Source organism: Amblyomma maculatum, chromosome 1 (genome assembly GCF_055883805.1).
Source record: "Amblyomma maculatum isolate TAMU_Amacu chromosome 1, ASM5588380v1, whole genome shotgun sequence".
In the NCBI taxonomy this organism is placed as follows: Eukaryota; Metazoa; Arthropoda; class Arachnida; order Ixodida; family Ixodidae; genus Amblyomma; species Amblyomma maculatum.
Window position 1 is genome coordinate 44,782,615 of NC_139344.1, and position 23,632 is coordinate 44,806,246.

General features: G+C 44.6%; 1 pseudogene; it reads left to right on the forward strand.

Moving 5' to 3' along the window:
- The first annotated feature begins 370 nt into the window (after positions 1 to 370).
- LOC146202248 (uncharacterized) lies at positions 371 to 21,878 on the forward strand (annotated as a pseudogene).
- The last annotated feature ends 1,754 nt before the right edge of the window (positions 21,879 to 23,632 follow it).

The following is a 23,632-nucleotide window of genomic DNA, read 5'->3' on the forward strand; positions in this document are numbered from 1 at the left end:
AAAAAAGTCATCAACGTATCTGATCACTTTTTTAACTGGAGGGTTTGAAAGATTGGCTTGAATACGTTTGTCAATTGCAGATAAAAATATATCACACAGCACAGGAGCGACCGACGAACCGATGCAGATGCCTTTTTTCTGGATAAAGAATTGTCCGTCTGAGCAAATAGCTGTTGAGTCAAGGTAGTATTCTAGCAGAGAAAGGAAAGAATCGATCCTGGTTCCTGCGCTGTTCTGGAATGCGACTTCCCCCCTTTCCGAGATCGAATCGCGGAGCACCATGAGCAGATCTTCATGAGCAACGGAGTAATAAAGGTCTTCTATGTCAATAGAAAAGCCACTCACTGCGCAGTAGGAATTTTGTTCAAGAATGCCGACCATTTCTTTGGAACTTCGAATGATGAACGGATCTTCAAGCTTCAAGGTTCCCTGGGGGAAGGGTGGGCTCTTCGCCGAGGGAGTGTCCTTATCGCTTTAATGTCCCACACATTAACGCACTTTCACTTTTGCAGACCCGCCCCCTCGAATGTTTGGACTTGAAGGTGAGGCCGTTGTGGCGATGTAAAGGGCAGCACACGCGGAGCAGGCTGACTGCCGGCGTCTCAGTCTGGGACACACCTGCGTCGATCGGTGCCTGTCGGCGTCCCATTGTCGGGGGCACCCCTGCGTCGAATGCGCCAGCTTTCTACACCGAGTCGGCTTCTACAGGATAGAGCCGCATGTGAGGGGCCTCCTCCCAGGCACTCCCCTGTGGAACCCGGCCGCGAGGTCGGGGGAAGCCTGTACCAATTTTTACCCGTTGGGTGGCCGGCGGCGGATTCGAACCATCCACCTCCCGCAGCCGAAGCAGGCGACCAAACCACCGGGCCACGACTGCGCCCCTCCAGAACGACTAGAAGAAATCGAACACTACTTGCGCAGGGCAGTCACCAAGCCATCGGTACCGCTCTCCATCGCCTTACAGCGCTGGATTTGCGTTGCCGAGCCGCAGTTACGTTTAAGGAAGGTCTCCTAGCCCCCGTAGGGAAAACTAAATGCAGCAACCTTTGAAACCTTTGAAGGTGTGGTTTCTACACCGGGAAGTAACGAAGATCTTCCGCCGCTGCGGACGAAGACTGCGCTCGCCGACGCTCCTTATGAAGACACCCTCGACGATCACGCGCTTAGGATGTAAAGTGACTCAGCCGTTACATACGACGACAACACGACGATAGTACAACCCGACACCGCCGCCAAGCGAAGTTACAACGGTCTGCCCTGGTCGTGACCCCTAGAACCGACACAACCGAGATCGGACACCCAGGCCCATATGTTAAGCAAAGACGCGAACAAGTGATCTTGAAGTTGCTGTCGACGGTCGCATAGTCACTGCCCTACTAGGCACCGGAGCTGACTATTCAGTCATCAGTGGTCCGTTTGCTCCATTGGTAAAGCATTGCATCATCACGGACGAATACGTCCGGCCGCTTCGTCAAAGTCCCTACTGTGTATCGCCGCGAGAACGCCAGGTCATACGCGATCAAGTTGAGGAAACACTTTATGGTGATGGGATCTAGCCATCGAAGCATACCCGGGTGGGACCAGTCGTTTTGGTGAAGACGGCACATTTCGCTTCTGCGTCGATTACCGCCGCGTGAACAACGTAACGAAAAAGGATGTCCACCTGCTCTCTCGCATCGATGACACTCTAAGCCGTCTCTGCAACGCGAAGTATTTCTCTTAAATGGACTTAAAATCGGGTGCTGGCAATTTGAGGTCGACGAAAGAGACGGCGATAAGACAGCGTTCATCACACCAGACGGCCTCTTCGAGCTCAAGGCAATGCACTTTGGGCTTTGCTCCGCACCAGCCACGTTCCAGCTAGTAATGGGTACTGTATTGGCTGACTTGAAGTGGCAGATTTGTCTGGTCTACATAAATGATGTCGTTGTAATCTCATCAAATTTTGAAGACCAACTGAAAATGTTGTGGACAGTGCTCGACGCAATAAATTCGTCATGGCTAACGTTGTAAGCCGAGAAGTATCACTTCGCCTACGAGGAGCTGTTGTTTGTGGGTAGTATCGTAAGCATTGAGGGAATTCGTCCAGGCCCACAGAAGATTGCTGCGATTGCAGAGTTTACACAGCCCAGTGATAAGAAAGAAGTTCGCCGACTCCTTGGGCTTTGTGCGCATTACCGAAGATTTGCCAAAACTTTTCGCGCATCGCCTAATCGTTGACAACTTACAAAAGCAGACGTTCCATTTGAATGGAAAGCACCCCAAGCGGATGCCTACGACGAACTTGAGCGCCGCCCGCGGTCTTCTCCTGTCCTCAGGCACTTTGATGAAAACGCCCAAACTGAAATTCATACCGACGCAAGCAGCGTGGGTAGACGTAGTTCTTGTTGAGAACAGTGCCGGGAGGAAAAAGTTATCGCTGATGCTAGCAAGTCTGTCTCAAAAGCCGAAGCAAATTACTCGACTACCGAGAAGGAGTGCCTCGCGATTATTATGGCTTCAAGGTAGTAAGCGATCAACATACGCTCAGCTTGCTCGCCAATTTGAAAGAACCCTCCGGCCGCCTTGCCCAATGGAGCCTACGTCTCCAACAATTTCACCTGACCGTAGTCTATAAGTCGGGCCAAAAGCATTCCGACGTAGTCTGCTTGTCCCGCGCTCCCGCCGACGTTCCCCCGTAATGCGACGACGACGACGCCTTTTTCCGAGCAGCAGCGCTCGGACCCTGCCTTGAAAGACCTAGCTGATTACCTGTAAGGCAAGACCGTTTCTCCTCCTGCTGTGTTCAGGCGTCATTTTTCGTCATTCACATTATACAATGACGTCCTCGTGTAGAACTCGCATCCAACTGGACCGCGCAGCTTCTTGTGCCTAAAACTACCAGCAGGAAATTCTGCAGGCGTTTCACGATGAGCCGACAGCAAGGAATTTTGCGTTTGCGCACATATTGTAGCGGATCCAGAAGTTTCACTGGCCACGGTTGCCTGCCGAGGTTGCTCATTACGTAAAACAAGCCGTGAGAATCAGCGACGTAAGATCAGACCTGCAGGGCTACTAAACCCCATACCATCCCGAGTACGTCATTTCAGCAAATTGGGATGGATCTCCTCTGCCCCTTTACAACTTCTGGGAAAACAAGTGGATTATCGTGGCCACTAGCTACTTTACTCGTTACTCTGAAGTGCAAGCCCTACATAGTGGTACCGTGGCAAAAGTCGCCAAGTTATTCGTCGAACGCATCCTACTGTGACACGGCGTCGCGAAGTACTCAGTCATCACGGGCAGGGGAACATCATTTACGGTAGAGCTCACGCAGGCCATCTTGACCTTCAGTCCTACAAGTCACCGACGTACAACAGCGCACCATCCCCACACTAATGGACTTACGGAGCGCATTAACAAAACGATTGCGGACATACTTGCTATGCACGTCGAAGCCGAACGAAAGAGCTGAAGCACCATCCTGCCGTATGTGATTTTCGCGTATAACATGGCCATCCAAGCACTAGACGTACTGCACATGAGGAAAGCTATATAAAATAATCTCTTTAATAGTTATTTATTTTGTTTGCAGAACAGTTAACCAGGGTAACATGCAACATTCTGTCAACTGAGTCTCTGGTGTTCTCTATCTACAATAAAAATAAAGCGATTAGTAAGAATTGTTTTGAGTCTTGGGACAAGTTGGGCTCCACGAAGTTGGACGTCGCGACAGTTGGGCGCCACGTTTACTGTTGCAATTGACATACGGCCTTTTTGTGAACATGTAATTCGCATTGAACCTTACCTCTCATATCATGGTAGGCAGCATGTAAAGCAGAATATTTCGTGGCCGCCTTTAATTTATATTCCGGAAGGAACCACATGCATCAGCTAATGCACTTATGAGCTTATATTAACTGTTCATGTCCTCTGAAAACCCAAAATGAACAATCAGTTGCAACCCCCAACAAAAACTGTTGGAAAAGCGCCACCGAAATTTAGTTACTATTGAGTATCGTAGCAGGGACGACGCCAATTTCTAGTTATAATGACGCACAGTATGCCTTTTGTTTTTCACATTTGAAGCGAATTTATGGGGTTCTTGTTCACTCGCTTTCGTGCGACAGGGTGCATGATCCTTTACAACTGCCTTGAAATGTATCTGGCATGGTCTGATAAAAGACAAGTAAATGGAACGTCCCACGGAGATTCTTCTTTAGAGGTTCGAAAATATCGCAGAAGGGAGCTCGCAGGGAAGTCTTGCGCATTACCCTGTTAGGATGCTGGAGGTCGGGATTTAAGCGGGACGTTTCTGGGAGTTGGCGTGTTTGGGTACCAGGAAAAACATTATGAAGGTTTAACGCTTTCAAGCCTCGATACAAAGCGAGAACTGTTTGGCTTCTTTTGCTAATTGTTAAACTACCATGTCAAAGGTTAGCGTCGTTTCCGGCTTCAAGATCAAATTACCCCCCCCCCCCCCTCAACCCCCTCCCCCAACCGCTGACCATGGCGGAACCTGGCCTAACAAACCACTCGCTTTATTGCTGTTCCCCAACCTGTAAACTATCGCCTCATAAAGGAGGCGCCTGTTGACGGGAAATTCATTTTATTTTTGCAGGAAAGTCTGAACATATTACATTACTAATTTATGTGATTATCGATGTAAAATAAAAAAAAAGACAAATTACAATCCCCAATGCTTTCCTTGGCCTCGCCGACTGTTGGCTTCTTTCCTTCATGTATAATAACGAGCACCCTAATTTCCCCTTCATTTATCTGCTTGTTGTTTACGGGGGTCTCGGTTCTGGCAGTCTTGAAGCCATATGTAGTGTAAGAAGGTTCTAGCACAGCTTTCGCCCTCGCTTTTGATTACGTTCTACGTGACGCTGGCGGTAGCACAGGACGGCCCACGTCCACTGCTATGGTTGAGGGTGGCGCTGGTGAACTCTCTCAAGGTTCGTATACAGACAACATTAATGCCCAAGAAAGTAGCAGGGGGGACAGCGGCCGATGTAGCTCAGTTGGAAGAGCACCGGACGCGATATTCGGAGGTCGTGGGTTCGGTTCCCACCATCGGCACGTTGTTTTTTCTTCAACTTTGCGTTTAATTATCTTTCCCCTGAACATATTACTTTACCAATAAAGTGATTATCGATGTAAAATAAAAAAAAAAAGACAAATTAAAATCCCCAATGCTTTCCTTGGCCTCGCAGACTGTTGGCTTCTTTCCTTCATGTATTATAACGAGCACACTCATTTCCTCTTCATTTATCTGCTTCGGGCTATACAAAGTTAGATAAGGCAGGCAGGGAGGCAGGACTCCACTGGTTTTCTTGCTTCACATTTGTTGCTCGAGCATCATTATTTTTGGTCCCATGTTTTGGAAGTAGGTTAGAATAAATAGTCTCTGTCCTCCTCCTCTCGGAGATGGGGCCCTGGGCTGCAGCCTCCTTAGCGCCCCCCCTCCCACCAATCCAACAGTGTTCTTCGGGCTCACTGCTAGCTAATGTTTCGCTTGTAAATGTTGCGCGTTAATTTTTAACACTGCCATAACGTTACAGTCTAATGTACAAGGTTATTGCAAGCTAAACAACAATGTTGCAATATCAACCTTATTTTGCGGTACCTGATCGAACATGACCCGATGATAAATCGTACCGGCCCTGCGCGTACGGTTAGAACGATGATGTGGCGTTTGCTGACACCGGACGGAGGCGTAAGACACAGGTTTCCGTCTCGTTAAGGAAGTTTCCTGTAGATGGCGGCAAGCGTCGAGCCCCTGGCCCCTGGCCTTTAGACCTGCGTGAGGCGAATCGAAAGAAAGGTGCAGTGAGTTAAATAGGGTTTATCTATTAATTATTTAAATTAATATTAATAATATGTATTTACACCCAATGTGTACATAGGATGAGGTGGTTGTGGTTTGCGGGGTTTAACGTCTCAAAGCAACTCAGGCTATAGAGACGCCGCAGTGGAGGACTCCGGAAACTTTTACCACCTGGGGTTCTTTAAATGGGAAGCACAGCAGAAAAAGTTGCCATATTGACAACTTGACAAGGCCGCAGGTACCAAAAACAATAGCAATGACAGCTTCACATAGGCAGTACAGAAACTGTACAATCACAAAACATACACACTAAAATTAACATAAATTTGCAGCAGACAACGTTCTTCAAAGTTACAACGCTTGTGCAGGCCTCCAGCATAATGCACACCTCTAAATAGACAAAATATTTGCTAAGTTCTTTATATGATTTGTACCCAGATCGTTTAATATTCCTTGCTATATATGTTCTGTAATGTTTGGAGACCGTATGTTGTTCTGCATGTGTGCACCTTGCATCATTCATTTTTGAGTGTAGCTGTCATTCACACACACAGGGAGGGGGATGGGGTGCAGGGCCGGAATATCCAGGGTTCAAATGAACCTGTCTTTCCGTTCTCAGTGGCCTCCGGAGAGATGGATAAATCAGCTTTAGTCGAAAAAAGAAAGTCAAATAATCTTCTCCCTGATTTCCCATGATTGAATAAGAGCCTAAGTATTGCAATGACGAATGCTTGAAAAGCTATATATATATATATATATATATATATATATATATATATATATATATATATATATATATATATATATATATATATATATATATATATATATGTGTGTGTGTGTGTGTGTGTGTGTGTGTGTGTGTGTGTGTGTGTGTGTGTGTGTGTGTGTGTGTGTGTGTGTGTGTGTGTGTGTGTGTGTGTGTGTGTGTGTGTGTGTGTGTGTGTGTGTGTGTGTGTGTGTGTGTGTGTGTGTGTGTGTGTGTGTGTGTGTGTGTGTGTGTGTGTGTGTGTGTGTCAAGAAGCCAACAGTCTGCGAGGCCAAGGAAAGTATTGGGGATTGTACTTTGTCTTTTTTTTATTTTACTTCGGTAATCACATAAATTAGTAATGTAATCTGTTTAGGGGAAAGATATATAAACACAAAGTAGAAAGAAAAACAACGTGCTGATGGTGGGAACCAAACCCACGACCTCCGAATATCGCGTTCGGTGCTCTTCCAACTGAGCTACATCGGCCGCTGTCCCCCCTGCTACTTTCTTGGATATTAATGTTGTCTGTATACGAACCTTGAGAGTGTTCACCAACGCCGCCCTCAACCATAGCGGTGGACGTGGAACGTCCTGTATTACCGTAAGCGTCACGTAGAACGTGATCAAGAGCGAGGGCGAAAGCTTTGCTAGAACCCTCTTACACTACCTATGGCTTCAAGACTGCCAGAACCGAGACCCCCGCAAGCTATAAGCAGATAAATGAAGGGGAAATGAGGGTGCTCGTTATAATTCATCGAGGAAAGAAGCCAACAATCGGCGAGGCTAAGGAAAGTATTGGGGATTGTACTTTGTCTTTTTTTTTTTAATTTTACTTCGGTAATCACATAAATTAGTAATGTAATCTGTTTAGGGGAAATATATATAAACACAAAGTAGAAGGAAAAACAACGTGCCGATGGTGGGAACCGAACCCACGACCTCCGAATATCGCGTTCGGTGCTCTTCCAACTGAGCTACATCGGCCGCTGTCCCCCCTGCTACTTTCTTGGATATTAATGTTGTCTGTATACGAACCTTGAGAGTGTTCACCAGCGCCACCCGCAACCATAGCGGTGGACGTGGAACGTCCTGTATTACCGTAAGCGTCACGTAGAACGTGATCAAGAGCGAGGGCGAAAGCTTTGCTAGAACCCTCTTACACTAACTATGGCTTCAAGACTGCCAGAACCGAGACCCCCGTAAGCTATAAGCAGATAAATGAAGGGGAAATGAAGGTGCTCGTTATAATTCATCGAGGAAAGAAGCCAACAATCGGCGAAGCCAAGGAAAAAATTGGGTATTGTACTTTATGTCTTTTTTTAAATTTTGCTTCGGTAATAACATAAATTAGTAATGTAATCTGTTTAGGTGAAAGATAAATAAACACAAAGTAGAAGGAAAAACAACGTGCCGTGGTGGGAACCGAATATCATATATATATATATATATATATATATATATATATATATATATATATATATATATATATATATATATTGAGTATACCTTTACATAAAAGCGTTGGAAGTATGATCGGGACCACATTTTTTATATCTATGTTTAAAAGTATATTGATAAATTCCTCTTCGCTGGTTACAACGTCTGGCATCGGTGGTAAATCGGAAGCAAAATCCGGTAACGTGTCCTTATCCTTTGTGAAACCTGATTTGAAAAAATGAATAAATGCATTTGCAACCTTTTCGGCACAGGTATTATGTTCCCATCAATGACATAAGTGCTGCAGTCTGTGGTAGTAGGAAAAATAGCTCTCCAGAATTTTTCTGGTGATGTAATGTACATACCTGGGCACTGAGAGACCATAATATTTTTCTTTACGTATCTAGTGCGATTTAGTTTTTGAGATCTAAGGTCAAAATAGATATTTTTCTTGCAATTATGCCAGAACTATTTACATTATGCTTCTTTTTTAGCTGTTTTAGTTTTCTTTTGAGCTGTAGTGTAGACCGACTTATCCATGGATTGACAACGAATTTTCTTTAAAAGTTTCCGTAAAACTGGATCACAGGCTATGCACATCAGCGCTTCTGGTATGAAAACTGTCGAATGGAAATTGTAGCATATCAATAGTCTACAAATCGTCTGCACAAGAGAGGCTTGGAAAAACAGCTATTTGTGTTCTTGTTTACAGCAACGGCACTCAAAGTAAGTAAAACTGTCTGATGATCTGATACTCCGGTAAATATCTGGCAGTTCGTTTTGTCTTTTACCCAGACCCGCTCGCAAAGAAAATATCTAGAAGCAATCTCGCGCTTAATTGTATTCTAGTGAAGCCTTCGACAATTCTTAACTGATCAAACGTGAACGCTATACATAACATGGTTTCTCTGATCGTATCATTGCAATTTTAGCGACATGCTTGGCCAATTTATGTTGGACAAATAGAAATCTCAAGACAAGATTACTTGATCATCAGGCTAGGCATGATGACTATATATTTAAATTCACCCAAAAACAGTGATACTGGAAGTTGGGAGCCTGTACAAAATTTATATAACATGCTTGATACTTCCCGAATATGCTTTCAAAAATGCACACTGAGTTTGGTACGTCAGAAATAGAGCGAACTTTTAAACTGCTTTTATATATTATAATGCGCCTCCGAATATACTGCCTCGGTTATTTCGGTAAACACTACTGGGGGGGGGGGGGGGGGGGGGGGGGGGGGGGGGGGGGGGGGGGGGGCGGGGGGGATTACACTAATTGACCGGCATAGACAGCGTCATCGAGCCACGTCTCAGTCAGAGTAAAAGCATCCGGATCATTGGAAATTGCAATCGATCTCTCAGTTGACTGTTAACGAAACTTCTGCTATTAATATTCAGGGTTGACGCCGATTTGCGTTGAGCTTATGTCGTCAGTTTCTGCTTTGATTGGAAACGGCAATCGATCTTTAACTCAATTTACTTGTTAACGAAACTTCTGCTGCTAATATTGAGTAATGACATAGATTTCCGTTGAGCCTTTCGCCGTTAGTTGCTGCTTTCTTTTAAATAATTTGTAGAGACCTCCTCTGGCATCGTGCGGTTTTCTCGTCGTCAGTGTGCCACGCGATCACAACGTAAAGGACATATATAATGTCTATGAGCGATCAACTAAAGTAACGTGGGGGACACGGAATCTTCAAAAGGACCAGTGCTTTAGAACTTCGCAGGTGAGCAAGGCAGTGCAGGACCTGTGGGATGCTGAGTGATCCTATTTATTTTATTTTACAGGTTATGGGGGGTTGTTTCTTCAATTCCAGCTGTCCGCTGAAGGTGCTTTGCACAACCCTGTCGATAATAAAAAAAAAAAAAAAAAGACTTATTATCGCCACGTAGCGTTTGTTATTTTTCTTGTAGTGCGCAGTAGAGCCAGTGAGATTCCCACTTGCATCTGAATGCCATGCCAAAACACATGCAAAGAAGTGCCGAACAGTTTTGTGCTTTCTTTGAGCAAGAAAAAAAATCATCTTAGCGAAATTTAGCCAGTGTGCACAAAATTCGTAGTCTTCGACGCATTGCCTACAGTTGTTATCATAATCAGCGCCTAATCGCTGTGAGCTACAAATTATGGGCGTAGTCCTGGCATGTGATATTCAACTACTGACATCGCTGTCCAAGGATTCATCAAGTTGGGAGGTACCATAGTAAGCGTCGTAGCGCTGGTGCAGTTTAATGACATGAAAATAAAGACGCAGTATATGTCCCACTTTTTCTTTCGGCACCTGACCGCGCCGTAAAGTAAGGGAGGAAGGTGGCAGTGAAAGTGGAAAGAGAGAAAGAGCGGCGGGGCAGCTCATGCGGCTTTTTGACGTGAGGTGTGAGAGTGGGATAAGCATCAATCTTGCAGTGCTTATGGAAGTCGGGCAAGCCAGTGCTACCTAGAACTACTTTCAGGCCTGCTCACTGCCGCCGTGACGTCACGCGTCTTGACCGAGCGGCGCGGAAGCGGAGCGCATATAATCGCTCCCGCGAAAAGGAGGGTCGCGGTTGAGTGGCACATGTGTAACAGTTTTATTTTGCCTTTGCATTTTGATTGGCGCTGATGCTAGGAAGCATATTGCCTTAAAATCCGTGCTCATTTATCTGGAACGCAATTTATTATTCCACTAAATATAGAGATTGTGCGCCGTGGAACGTGTGGCCGATTTATAAGAATAAAGGTCGATGGCATAACAAAGTAACGAAATTAAAAAGATAAATTTAATGAGTCTTTATTAACGCCCACGCTTGCCACATACACATACACACACTGTGCCCAGAGAACGCATGGAAACATTTATTGCTAATTTTGGAAACTTGTGCAATTTCCTTTGTTGAGTCAGCGTTTTTATACCCTTCAGAGTATCAGTCTTCATCATAAAAACGTAGTTCTTCAGAAGCGTGTTTGCTGCTGCCACAAGTATGTTTGTCAGCGCAGTCAGAATGGTGACCATTATTACAGACATCAAAATCCTCTGTTTCACAGAGTTCTTGTGACAGCCACAAGGAGCTCTCTCTGTTTAGGTGTTGCGTGAAAACGTGCAGCATTCGCTTTGTTGGTAAGCTGATCTAATACACCTGCCATATGGGCACGAAAAATGACATTAAGCATCTAATGCCTTAAGTGTTAATGCCATTTGCATGGTGCCACACACGCGAAAACTTATGGCATTCCTCCTTATGTCATTCGTAACGTAATGAGTTCGCCCCAACTCATTTACCTCTGCCACAAGGGCACGAAAAATGACATTAGGCACCTAATGCCTTAAACTGCTTAATGCCATTACTTTCGTGGCCGGTGCTACACGCCGAGATCTAATGTCATTTTACTTTTTGATGACAATGATCTAAAGTTATCATAAATATTTTGAAAATAATATAACTTTTTTATATTCGTTGTAATTGTTTTCAGTGTTAGAGAAAGACTTTTTTATTCGTTGTAATTGTTTTCAGTGTAAGAAAAATATAATAAAGGGATCTTTTTTAGCAAATGGCTATCATTTTTAGCAAACCGAGGACCAGTATTAGCGGTACTAGCCAATAAGGGCAGTATGTATGGCCAAATACAGACTGTAAACAAAATGGCGCCTGTGCTGTCGCGGTAGCAGCTGACTCATACGCGCGAAAATGTTCGTTTGGCGCGACGTGTAGTGATCGCGCTTATGTGCTTGCGAATGAAGCATATCGCAGCAAGGCAAAAGAGGGATATCAAAGCTAGGCAGGGACTCCGAAACCTTTTTTTGAGTGGGGGGGGGGGGGGGGCAAATATTGTCAGTGCATAATTGTTATTTTTCAGGTACTTTTGATTTTATTCTTGATTTTAATTTTGTTTTATTGTTATTTTATTATTTTATCTTAATTTTAAATTAAATTTAGCCCCAAATATGCACTTTGTAAATTTAGTTTTACGCAATTAGACAGCACGTTTTACCCCTAAAGAAGAATGAGGTCATGAATTTCGCAAATACGGCCTTCTAAAACACCATCGCACTTCATACTTTCAAAATATTCATGACTATACTCACTCATAATTAACAACATGATTAACGTTCAAGCAATCGAAAAGCTAGTTTAAGAGAATACAAAACTTCAGGGTTCTTTGCGAGAAGAAATTGTTATGTTGGCTCAAGGGTGCCCTATTGAATCTGTCATTTTTCACCTCCACTGAACATGCCAGGGCGAAAGGTAATGACCTTGTTTTGAAGAACTGCTTATACCACCGCTTAGCAAGCCCAGGTAGACAAGAATGTTGCGTCCTGGAACGTCGTCCGAGAAGAAGGTTTTATATTTTTCTTTCAGATATTGCACAGTTCTATTAACGTTGGTCACGAGAGCGCCAAACCACCTTCTACAACTAAAAGTGGCAGCTTGCAGTTTACCCCGTTATTGTTGGGAACGTCAGCGCCGGCGCTACCCATTAGTGAGAGAATCGATCTGTCCTGGCCACGACCTAGCAGGTACGTGTTGTCGTGGTTGTTCCGGCCACGTTGTGTGAAAAGTCTCCTCGCTGATGAGGGTGCACGCTGCTCCAGTTCGGAGTCCATCTCGAACTGCATCAATAGTCGTTCATGATCAAGTTAGCTGTTACTTAGACCGTGTGCAGAGGTTAGCAACTGTGTCAAGGTCATACAACATTGACGAAGCTGACACGTTGTTACGTCTCAAATTGTGTAATTGAAGCATCGGCGCTGTGGCTACGTACAATAGCTGCTTTACCTTGCTTATTTATAGTGACGCAGGCCTTTTCTAGGTGTCCACGCCGGTAGCAATTAAAAGTTGCACGTAACTTCTTGAAACCGTCATGTGTGTGTATTTTGTTCATCACAGCTATTGCCAACAGCGGCGAACTTTTGCTAGTTTTTCCAAACTTATCTTCGTGTAGTGGCTCTGGTTGTGCTAACGGCTTGTCTAGTGCACTGTCTTCATGGGTCGCCACATGCTTTCTAGAATGCGAGGTCCTTTCCAGGGAAGCGGCGCTCTTGCAAGGCTTTGTCACGAAGCATTACCACCAATGCATGGGGACACAGTCGGGTTAACAAGCGATAGCGACGACACAGTTTTGGCTGACTGTTCAGTGGCTGCTGTGTTCGTATAGGCATTGTTCCAAAGTTGCAGTATGCAGCCAGTTTACAGTTCTTCCTCCAACTAGTCTCGTCATTGGAAGCGAGCCGGCTGCTGACTTCCAATGGCCGCGGGTTTAAATGCTTCTTCAGTGCAGCTACGATGGTGCAGTACTCTCGCAGACAACGGCAGCTGGCATGCTTGGCTAGACCACGGCACAAACAGCGTCGTTCGTCTCCTCCTCGAACAGCTTGAGCAAGTGCGGTTTCTTTTCTGGGCGCTCTCCGTGACACCGAAGCCGAAGTGAAGCTGTTGAATTCCGGTATCCGTACGTGATAAGCGAGCGTAGCCAAGGTGTTGCAGGGGCATAGTTTAAAGGTATACTGAACAAATATCCAATAATATTGAGAAAGCACCACAACTGCATTCTTAAAGGCCCGCTGTCCACCCTCCGGTCGAAAATATTTTCTTCCCCGGTGACTGGGAGACTTCGCCCCTAGAACGCAAGGCCGCAAAATGTTTTTGAAAAGAGGGACTAATAACGCCGTTACAGCCACCGCAATCACCCGATTCTGTCGTGCTTCTCTCCTTCCGTTCCATCGCAAAGGTTTTTCACTCTCCTGCCCGAGGTCGTCTAGCCTCCGCAAGACAAATTCCCCTTCCTCCTCCGCGTTTGGCGGGAGGTGGGGCGTGGCACTCCGCGAGCGCGAAAAAAAAAAAAAAAAAAAAGAAACGGCCGAGGGAGCGCGCGCCGCTGTATTCAGTCTGACCGTGGCGAGGGAAAAGCGCGCAGCGAGCGGTAGACACCCATCCTTCTCCCATCAGTCAGCGAGACGGACCAATGGACGTCGTTCGCGGTACGTACGTCATTACTGGGGCCCGTCGGGCCAGCGCAGGAAACGGGGAAGCTGGCTTCCCAGAGGAGAGCATGAGAGAGCTTTGAATTGTATTTTCGATGCTTTGCGGCGCGCGTGTCACTGTAGCATTTTGCACAGACTATCTCCGGTACCTGATCGAAACACTGGGCTCCTTTGCTTAAAAGGGCCTTCCCTGGACAGTGGCCCATTAAGACACGATTACACTAGTACAGACACATAGTTCGGGTTAGTTTTGGGCGGATGGGCGTATTTTTGACGTTTTCTGACTTCTGAGCGGCCGCCGGGTCAGAGGCGGCGTGTTCCCGACTGTGAGCCGGCGGGTGTGACTTCACATATACCTTCAGCAACGTCATGGCCCCGCGATCCCGCCGCCCCCGAACCTGAAGTTGGTTGACCGGCTAAGCTACACACAGTGCCGGTTCCCCCGCGTCGCATTGTGCACAGTGCTGATAAGTGTAAAATGCAGCATACGAGGGAGGTCGAGGGGGACGCTACAATTGTTTGCGCGCTGGGAGGGAACGATGAATTGTGAGCAGGGACACGAGCCGCCAAAGAAAAAAAAAAAAACAGAAAATACGTCCGTCCGTGCGCTTTGTGAGTGCCACGGGGGAAAAGGAAATGAACAGACGCGACCGCTCGCGATGGGGTTGGCTAGGGAGGCATGAGGGAGGCTGGTAAATCATAGAGCTAATGTGTATTAACTCTATGAGGTAAATGTGCCGTGTTATCCGGTTTTGTCAGAGCTTTCACAGGAGCCCGCTAGGTGCGGCGATTGAGAAATAATAAATAAAATACTTACTTTCCGCTCATTTCTGTTCATAAAGTGGATGCGATGGCTACCATCTGCGCTGGAAATCTCGGCGGCAAATTTTTTATTCAGTATACCTTTAACGCTGGACTGGGATCTGCTTCCACGTCACCACTGTTATATCAGTCATTGACTTTATAGCAGCCTTTTTTCGGAAGCGAGAAAACTATTTATTTACACTCGTCTAGACGCCACATTTTTCGCGCACCCGTTACATCCCCCGCGAAGTCTAGACTCCAGCTTATAACTATTGTAACTTTGGGAGATATTCATAGTAACGTTGGGAGATAATGTGCGCCGGGAGCGGTACTGAGAGAAAACAATTGGGCCGGTAGAAGTAGGTCTACTGAAGAATTAATGACATTACAAAACTGAAAACAAAATTTTGAAAGAGACAAAAATTTAGAGGTGCGGAGTAAAGAAGGAGCATATAGCTTTACACACACAAAAAAAAAATGGTGCGTATGGCTACTACGCATGACGTTAAATGCGGAGGGAGTAATTACATCACTTCATTCTGATAACAGCACATGAAATACTGAGTAAATTTAATAGCTTGACCAGCCACCCTCTGGAATATGTGGGGCCAGCCTTCATTACCCTTTCTCGTCTATCGCGTTATTTAAATGAAAAAAAAAATATTTCATTCCGGAACATTGTTATTTCTCATCGCTGTTCAAATTTCACATCCGTTGAGGGACGCTTTCGGTACTTACAAATCCCTGTCGCCTTCAACGCATGCATTTATTGTGCTCCCAAACACAAGCAGGCAGGCCAATTTGAATGAACACTTGGCTGGTAAAACGACTCACCCGTACACAAGGCTGAGCAGAAACAATGCTCGGCGTCGCAGCTTAACATCGAGTACCGATAAACGGGCACTCGTGGTCTTAGCCGTCAATGTGTGAACACGCTGCGTAATATAGGTTCGATATAGATTCCTGCACAATCATTTACTGCGTCTTCACGGCAACGCTCGGAGAAAGAATGTGGAAGAAAAGATATTTTCCCCGTTTTGGCTGTTGCCTCAGTCCAGAGCCCGTACTCCATCTCCAGTAGCGAAAAAAAAAAACGACTACAAGCTCGTTGTCAGGACGCCGTTGGGGTGGGGAGGGGATAAGACCTCTGCCAAACCTCTTGCCACTGCTGACAAGAAGGGTGGTGTGAGAGTGTATTGTGAGCAGAGGGAGCCTGGACACGGGAAAACGCAGCCTGTACACGAACAGACGTCAAGAGGTGCCACCTCAAGGCCTTCAAAATACCTGTCGCTTGCTTCTGCCTTCGAGTAGCGAATTCGCGTTCATGTTTTTTTTCTTTTTTTTTTCTTTTTTTTTAATGTCCGAGCCTGCCTAAAAGCGCTCTTTGAAAACAATGCCCGCGGCGATCCATTAATCACAATTTCTCACTTTCGAAAGCACCGATAAAAAACGTGCCTCCAGCCAGCCTCTATGTCATCCGGGGCACAGAAAAAAGCAAAAATAAGAAACTCCACTGGCAAAGAGCGCCGGCTTTGCACGCGCAGACGCCCGACCATCCCCACTCGTCCTTACTCTCCTTCTCCCGCTCTGCGTGCATGCGCGGTTACTTAAACATATTTCTAGGGACCCTACTAAAACCTAGCAGCTGCTAGCAGCTGCCTGTTGCGCGCGCTCCCTAGCGAGCGGGCTGCGCAGACTCCGCTGACAGCCGTGCGCAGCGCGGGCGCGGACGCGCGTAAGCATGGCCTGCGAGATCACCCTCGCGCAACGTGCGCGCGGAGGTGATCTCGGAGGCCATGGCGTAGGCTTCGTAGTTCCTCTCCGCTCCGTTAGAAACCGAGCGCTGGCGTCGCGGAGCAAACTGTCGCTGTTTATGCTTTATATGATAAACCTGGAACGGAGGATACAAGACAGTAACGTAGGTTTTAACCTGTCATATAGATAGCGCCTCTCCGGTTTGATGTATGCAGACGATATTGTGCTGCTAGCTGAGAGTCTGGAAGAATTGCAAACTCTAGTTAAGTATTGCGGAGACGAAGGGGACGCTCTAAGCTTCAGTTTTATGATTTTCAACGGCTCAACTGATCAGGGCCTTAATATACAAGGCCATGAAATACCTAGAGTAGCAGAATATAAATATCTGGGGGTATGGGTAAACGAAGGATTGGCATACATTGGAAAGCATGAGCAATCACTTAAGGCCAAAGGGCGAAGGAATGCCGGGATAATGAAGCATAAGGCATTGTGGGGATACAATAGGTATGTAGTTTTGAGGGGTATTTAGAAAGGAAGTATGGCGCCCGGACTTACTTTCGGAAATGCGGTTTTGTGCCTAAAATCAGAGGTACAGTCGACATTAGAAATAAATCAGAGATCCGTTGGACGATTAGCACTAGGTGCCCACTGCAAAACTACAAATGAGTCTGTACAGGGAGATATGGGCTGGGCATCTTTCGAAGTACGGGAAGCTCAGAGTAAAATATTATATGAGGAACGCCTGAGGAAATTGGACAGTAACAGATGGGCAGCTAAAGTATTTAAATACCTGTACTTAAAAAGCGTTGACTCACAATGGAGGAAAAGAACTAGAAAACTAACTAGTAAGTATGCTAGTCACAAGGACGGAGAAATAAGGAGCATTAAGCAACAGGTGAAAAACCCAGAAGGTAAACATTGGATAAATTCGATGGAAAAGAAACAAAGTGTGGAATTATACCGAAAGTGGAAAATGCAGATCAGGAAGGAAGATTTCTTTGATAACTCAAGAGGCAGTGCCCTACTTTTTGAAGCTAGATCAGGGTGCCTTAGAACACGCAGCTACAAAAAGAAATTTAAAAATGAAGATGACGCATGTGCTGTATGTGGTAACTCCAGTGAAACAATGCACTATATTATACTCGAATGTAATGGTATCGATCCGGACGTTGATGCGGGCGCAATCACTGTTCCTGAAGCTCTGGAGTTGAGATACCAGTGGCCGAGTGAATAAACCGGCAGTGGAAACTAGCAAAAAACGACTGGAAGATTGGTGGCTTAAAAGCAGAGAAGTGACATAATGTTAGTAATGTGGAAACAAAAATTTATTAAATAGAATGATGGTTTAGTTAACCAATCTAAATCAATAATTAAGATATAGGGAGAAAAATGAGCATGATAGCTACTGCTACCACCCCGTTTCAAAGGGGACGCTCCTATATTCCATCCATCCATCCATCCATCCATCCATCCATCCATCCATCCATCCATCCATCCATCCATCCATCCATCCATCCATCCATCCATCCATCCATCCATCCATCCATCCATCCATCCATCCATCCATCCATCCATCCATCCATCCATCCATCCATCCATCCATCCATCCATCCATCCATCCATCCATCCATCCATCCATCCATCCATCCATCCATCCATCCATCCATCCATCCATCCATCCATCCATCCATCCATCCATCCATCCATCCATCCATCCATCCATCCATCCATCCATCCATCCATCCATCCATCCATCCATCCATCCATCCATCCATCCATCCATCCATCCATCCATCCATCCATCCATCCATCCATCCATCCATCCATCCATCCATCCATCCATCCATCCATCCATCCATCCATCCATCCATCCATCCATCCATCCATCCATCCATCCATCCATCCATCCATCCATCCAAACTCCAATTTTAAGTCAACGGAGGACATAACAAAGATGACGTTGATATTGGCAGAAGCTGCGTCGAAAGAACGGCTTACTCACACCCGTAACGTGTGGCCTACCTCCGGGCCTCATTTTTTATTCCTTGGCCTTTCATTGTTCCGCCAAAAGGAAAAGTTGAGGAAGAATATTTATTGCCGAACAAATACATGCACTACTTAGGACATCGCTTCTCTACGCTGCTGGATCAGGAAAGCGGCCGACGACTTCGTTACAGGGAGAGAAGGTAGGCCGATGACGATGGGCAGCCTTCAGAAGCAGCAAACTTACTTACTTATTTATTTATTTATTTACTTCTTTTGCATACTTAAAAATGGTATGAAGAACTGAGCAAGGATAAGTGGGGTACGCCTCAGTTCGCAGATGAGCCAACGTTTCGACAAGTGGATTTGTCGTCGTCTGAGGTACTCTTGTAGAAACGTGGGCTCATCTGCGAACTGAGGCGTACCCTATTTACCATTGTTCAGTTCTTCTACATACCGTGCAAACCATCTTCTTCCTTTCGTTTTACCTGGATACTTAAAAATGATTAGAGAATATGTGCGAGCACGTAATAGACCATGGAAACCAAAAGTATAAATATAAAGCGTACTCTAAACCGCCAGTTTGCGATGGTCCCCAAGTGCATATAGCTACGTAAGTCAACTACTTGACTAGCCACCAACACCCCCACCCCTTTCTCCAGGTGACTACATACACATTTGGGCGCACATGAGAAGGAATATTGGCGCTTTGTAGTTGCGAACTGTTTCGTTTTGCGACAGGGCCATATACGTCCAGGCTGAAATGGTTCTCTACTTCTATGTGGAAAATGCTTTCATGGGAAGGAAGGGGTCTGACGTGTCCTGTCATTTTCAGATCGAAAAGAAGAATTGTTTTTCTCTATCGCCGCTTCGTTCAGCCGATCAAGGGCAAGCGGCCGATGTCTTCCGCGCCATATCGCTGCTGCCGCTCGGGTGACTTATCGACTCTCTCGGGAGCATAGTATTACTGGTATTAGTGTTGCCGCTCTTATAACAAGCATTAAGTTCGCAAGACGTAAGATCATAACAGCCCAAGGTGACCGGCGCGCGGGTACCTGTGTTAAGTTAAACTATGTATGCGCCATTTATACCTCTTTTTTTTTTCTTTTTTTTTTGCAATGAGGAAACGACGCAGTGTAGGCATACATAACAACTAGTGGTTATCGCAGTTGGCATATATGATTTCCCAGAAAGAAATTTACAGCGAATGTAAACGAAAATTACAGCTCACTTAAATTAAAATGTGGGTAATGCAAAGATGGATTAAACACAAATTATTAAAAATACGGATACTATTTTTCGTCGCTCGATGTGAATGATGTTTTCACCTTTTCTTCTATTAGCTTACACTAAAGAAAGTCGAAACTTATCAAGACAAACTGAGTAATAAAAAAAAAAATGGTTCAACGAACGTATGCTTACCTGTATGCAAAACGCAGGGTATAAAATCCCACACGATATTTTAAACTATACTAATCGCCAGCGAACGAGACTTGCGCAAAGAAATGAAAAAAGGCCTTAATTTGGTATGAAATATACAAAAAAAAAAAACTTAGTTCAAAGAAGTATACGCGCGAAGAATATATTGAGTTAAGAAAGTTCGCGGACGGCCTGTTTCAATCCCCTGCTTCTTGCTCATCAACTGTGGTCAGTCATTTATTACTTCTTTTCTTTTTTTTTTTGTGAGTTTTATTTTAGTTCACGCAAAGAAAAAGTTTTCAAAATGGTGGCAGTCCATGCTATAGCTTATTTACAACAGACCCTAAACTTTAACGTCCTATAATTTGAGCGCTCACAAAAGTGATTTTAGTGTGAGCGGTCGGAAAGTGGGAAGGGGGGGGGGGGGAGAGGCGCCGCCCCCTTGGAATAAAAGTCTGGGGAGGGGGAACCTGTCCCCCTCCCCCTTCCCCCAGGTCCCGGAGCTATACTTCGCCCGTACTGATAATTTCAAACACAGCTTTTTCCCCCGGACAATTGAACACTGGAACTCAATTCCTGCCACAACGCCATCTCTTTCACTGTGCATATTTTTAACAGTTATTGATGCCTCATGATTTTTTTTAATTGCGTTGTTTATTCTGTGTTGCTTCATTTTCTTTTTCATTTCACAGCGTCTGTACCATATCTTACCCCTGCGTGTGTTAACATGTTAAGTTTATTTTGTACCTTGCCATTTTAGTATGTATTCTTCTTAACCCCACTCACACAATAGCCCCAGCAGGGTCTGCAGTATGAATAAATAAATAAATAAATAAATAAATAAATAAATAAATAAATAAATAAATAAATAAATAAATAAATAAATAAATAAATAAATAAATAAATAAATAAATAAATAAATAAATAAATAAATAAATAAATAGTTCTGCGAGGCTGTCCTTCGAAACCTGGAGAGCGAATGGCTGCAGATGATCCCCGCCTCCGAGATGTAACACCACATCCGGGAATTTCATGCTTGCACTGGATTCCCTCAAGGAATAGGCGCTTTGGACGGTTGTCATTTTCCGATATCGCCTCCGGAAGAGCACGCCACCGACTACTATAATTACAAAGGGTGGTATGTAATGCTTTGCTATGGCATGATTGTGCTCTAGAAATGCTGTACTGTAAGGCTGTAAGTCATGACAGGTATAATAACATTGATAACTGGGGTACAAGTAATAGTAATTTTTCACGTGGGCTCATGCATGCATAAAATTATGTAATTCATTTTCACTATTGACGTGATAGTATTCTGTAGGTTATTTCTCTTTGCTTGACACACTATTCTTCCTCACCTAATTTTTCACCTGCAGGTATAGCTTGATTCTACTTGCCCTTGTCGACCATAAGCATCGATTCCGATACATCAACATCGGCACACCTAGACGCTGCTACGACTCCTATGTCCATGACCAATCAAAACAGTGCCAGCGGACCGAATGTGACCGTTTCCAGCAGCCAGTAGTCTCCATTGAAGACACTTTAATTCCACCAGTCATATTATGCGATCAGGCATTTGCACTTACACCAAATCTCCTAAAGCCATGTTCAAATGCTCTTGTTAACACTCCTGAAAGTGCCTTCAATTATAATCTCTCCAAAACACGCCGAATTGTAGAAAATGCTTTCGGGAGGATCAAAGCAAGGTTCAGGTTGTCATGAAACGTATGGAATGTAGCCTTGACACATCCAAGCTGGCTGTTCATGCTTGCTGTGTTCTCCACAACATTTGCGAAGAGTTCAAAGAAAGAATTGAGTAGCAATGAGAAAATGAAGTCCTCATTCATGACTCCACCTATGAACAGCCACAGCACACCACTGAGGCACATGCTGGAAATGGCCATGCTGTTTGAGCAGCACTGGCAAAACATTTCTTTCGTAGTAGTGCATAGCATGTTTTTGCTATGCAGATATTCAAGTCCATTCTACAGGTACTAAATATTTTTTTTTCTTCAGCAGAATATATAATTAGATAGTCTGAGGAACTGGCAACCTCCTGTCAATTTTTATGACCTGCACCATAACCTGAAAAATCTAAAAATAAAGACAGCAAGTTTGGCTACGCCGAAGCATGTTTTACAATCCTGACAGTTTGGAAACATACAACAAAATGAGCAACTATTGCACAATGAAAACAGTAAAAAATAGCAAATTTATGAGCTTATAAATAATGCTCAATAAAAGAAATACAAAATCATACAATAGGAAGAGAAAATTTTGCACAAATGAAAACAAAAAAATTGCACTTTGAAGTGATTATGAAAATTGCTGAATGAAAATAACACAAACATGGCACAATGAATAGGAACATTTGCACTCTGAAAGAGCACAAATTCTTAATGAAAATAATACAAAAATCATACAATAGAAATAGCAAATATTGCACAATGAACAAAGTAAAAAATTGCACATTGAAGAGATTAGAGAAATTGCTTAATAAAACGAATATAAAAATTGTACAACAAAAAGAGAAGCTATTGCACAATGAAAACAGTAAAAACATTGCACATTGAAGACATTCGAAAAATTGCATTCTTTCTTCAAACTCGGTGCATGCAGCGATGCCTAGCTATCGCTAGGTGCAATGCCCGACAAGAAGCCCCTTAAAACATCTATGAGCTCTCCCTCCCACTTAGCTGCTGCTTCTTCAAGCTTCAGATGCTTATTCTGAATTATTAATTCTTGAAGCTTGGCATCCTCCCAGCTGACTCGAAGGGCTTTTTGCTCTATGAATTCTGCAAGAAGCTTATCTCGCCTCGGCGTCCTTCTTCTTCTTTTTATTTATTTATTTTTGCTGCCTGGTTGTCTAGTTTCCTGTCTGGCTTGGGCATGCTGGATGGTTTGGGGCTGATTGGTGATCGCTGACTTGTCATCACCAGGCTCGGTTTCAACATGTGATGGCGATGATGACATTGTCAGAATGGGCTCTTCATTAAGAAAAGCAGTGCAGCTCCACGTTTGTTCTGTCCCAGACCTCTAAAAAAAGTCGCCACAGTCAGCAACAGGAGAGTGGAGGGGGGCGTACGTGATATTCTGATGTGGATGTTGCGACCACTGAAGTGCCGAACCGTGGTAGTCAATGATCTACCTGAATGCGCAGTGGTTTGTTGCAAGTGCTAAAAGGGAGAAAATACGCCAATCGATATGCGTTGACAATTCAATAAACTACCACATCTAACCTATAGTGATAAACATTTCGGAGACGCATAGTAAGTGAGCAGTATTTGAAAACAACACCCCGAATATATGCATTCGCTTACTGTTTGCATCTAATAAAATATATATGTATCTTCAGGATCACTAAAAGCGCTTTTTGTTTTTAAGTTCAGTGCAAGAGTTTGATTACTTACGCATCGGCGAAAATGTTCATGCAATATTTGTTCTACCATGCGTACTATTGAATCTGAGGCGATTGGGTATATTTTCTTCAATCCAGAAAACCTGCCTCATGTCAATATGCTCTAGGCTCTATGGCTGCTTCACGAAGACTGTCTATTTTAAGGCGGTTATGCCGCTAATTCAGGCACTGCCTTTCTCTTCCTTCCCTGGGCGCCATATTGTGACCGGCGATTTTTGGCCATACAGGGCCCACTCAGAAGAGGCAGGTGCGTGCTTCAGTGTACAGTCTCACGCGCCGCACCGTTAA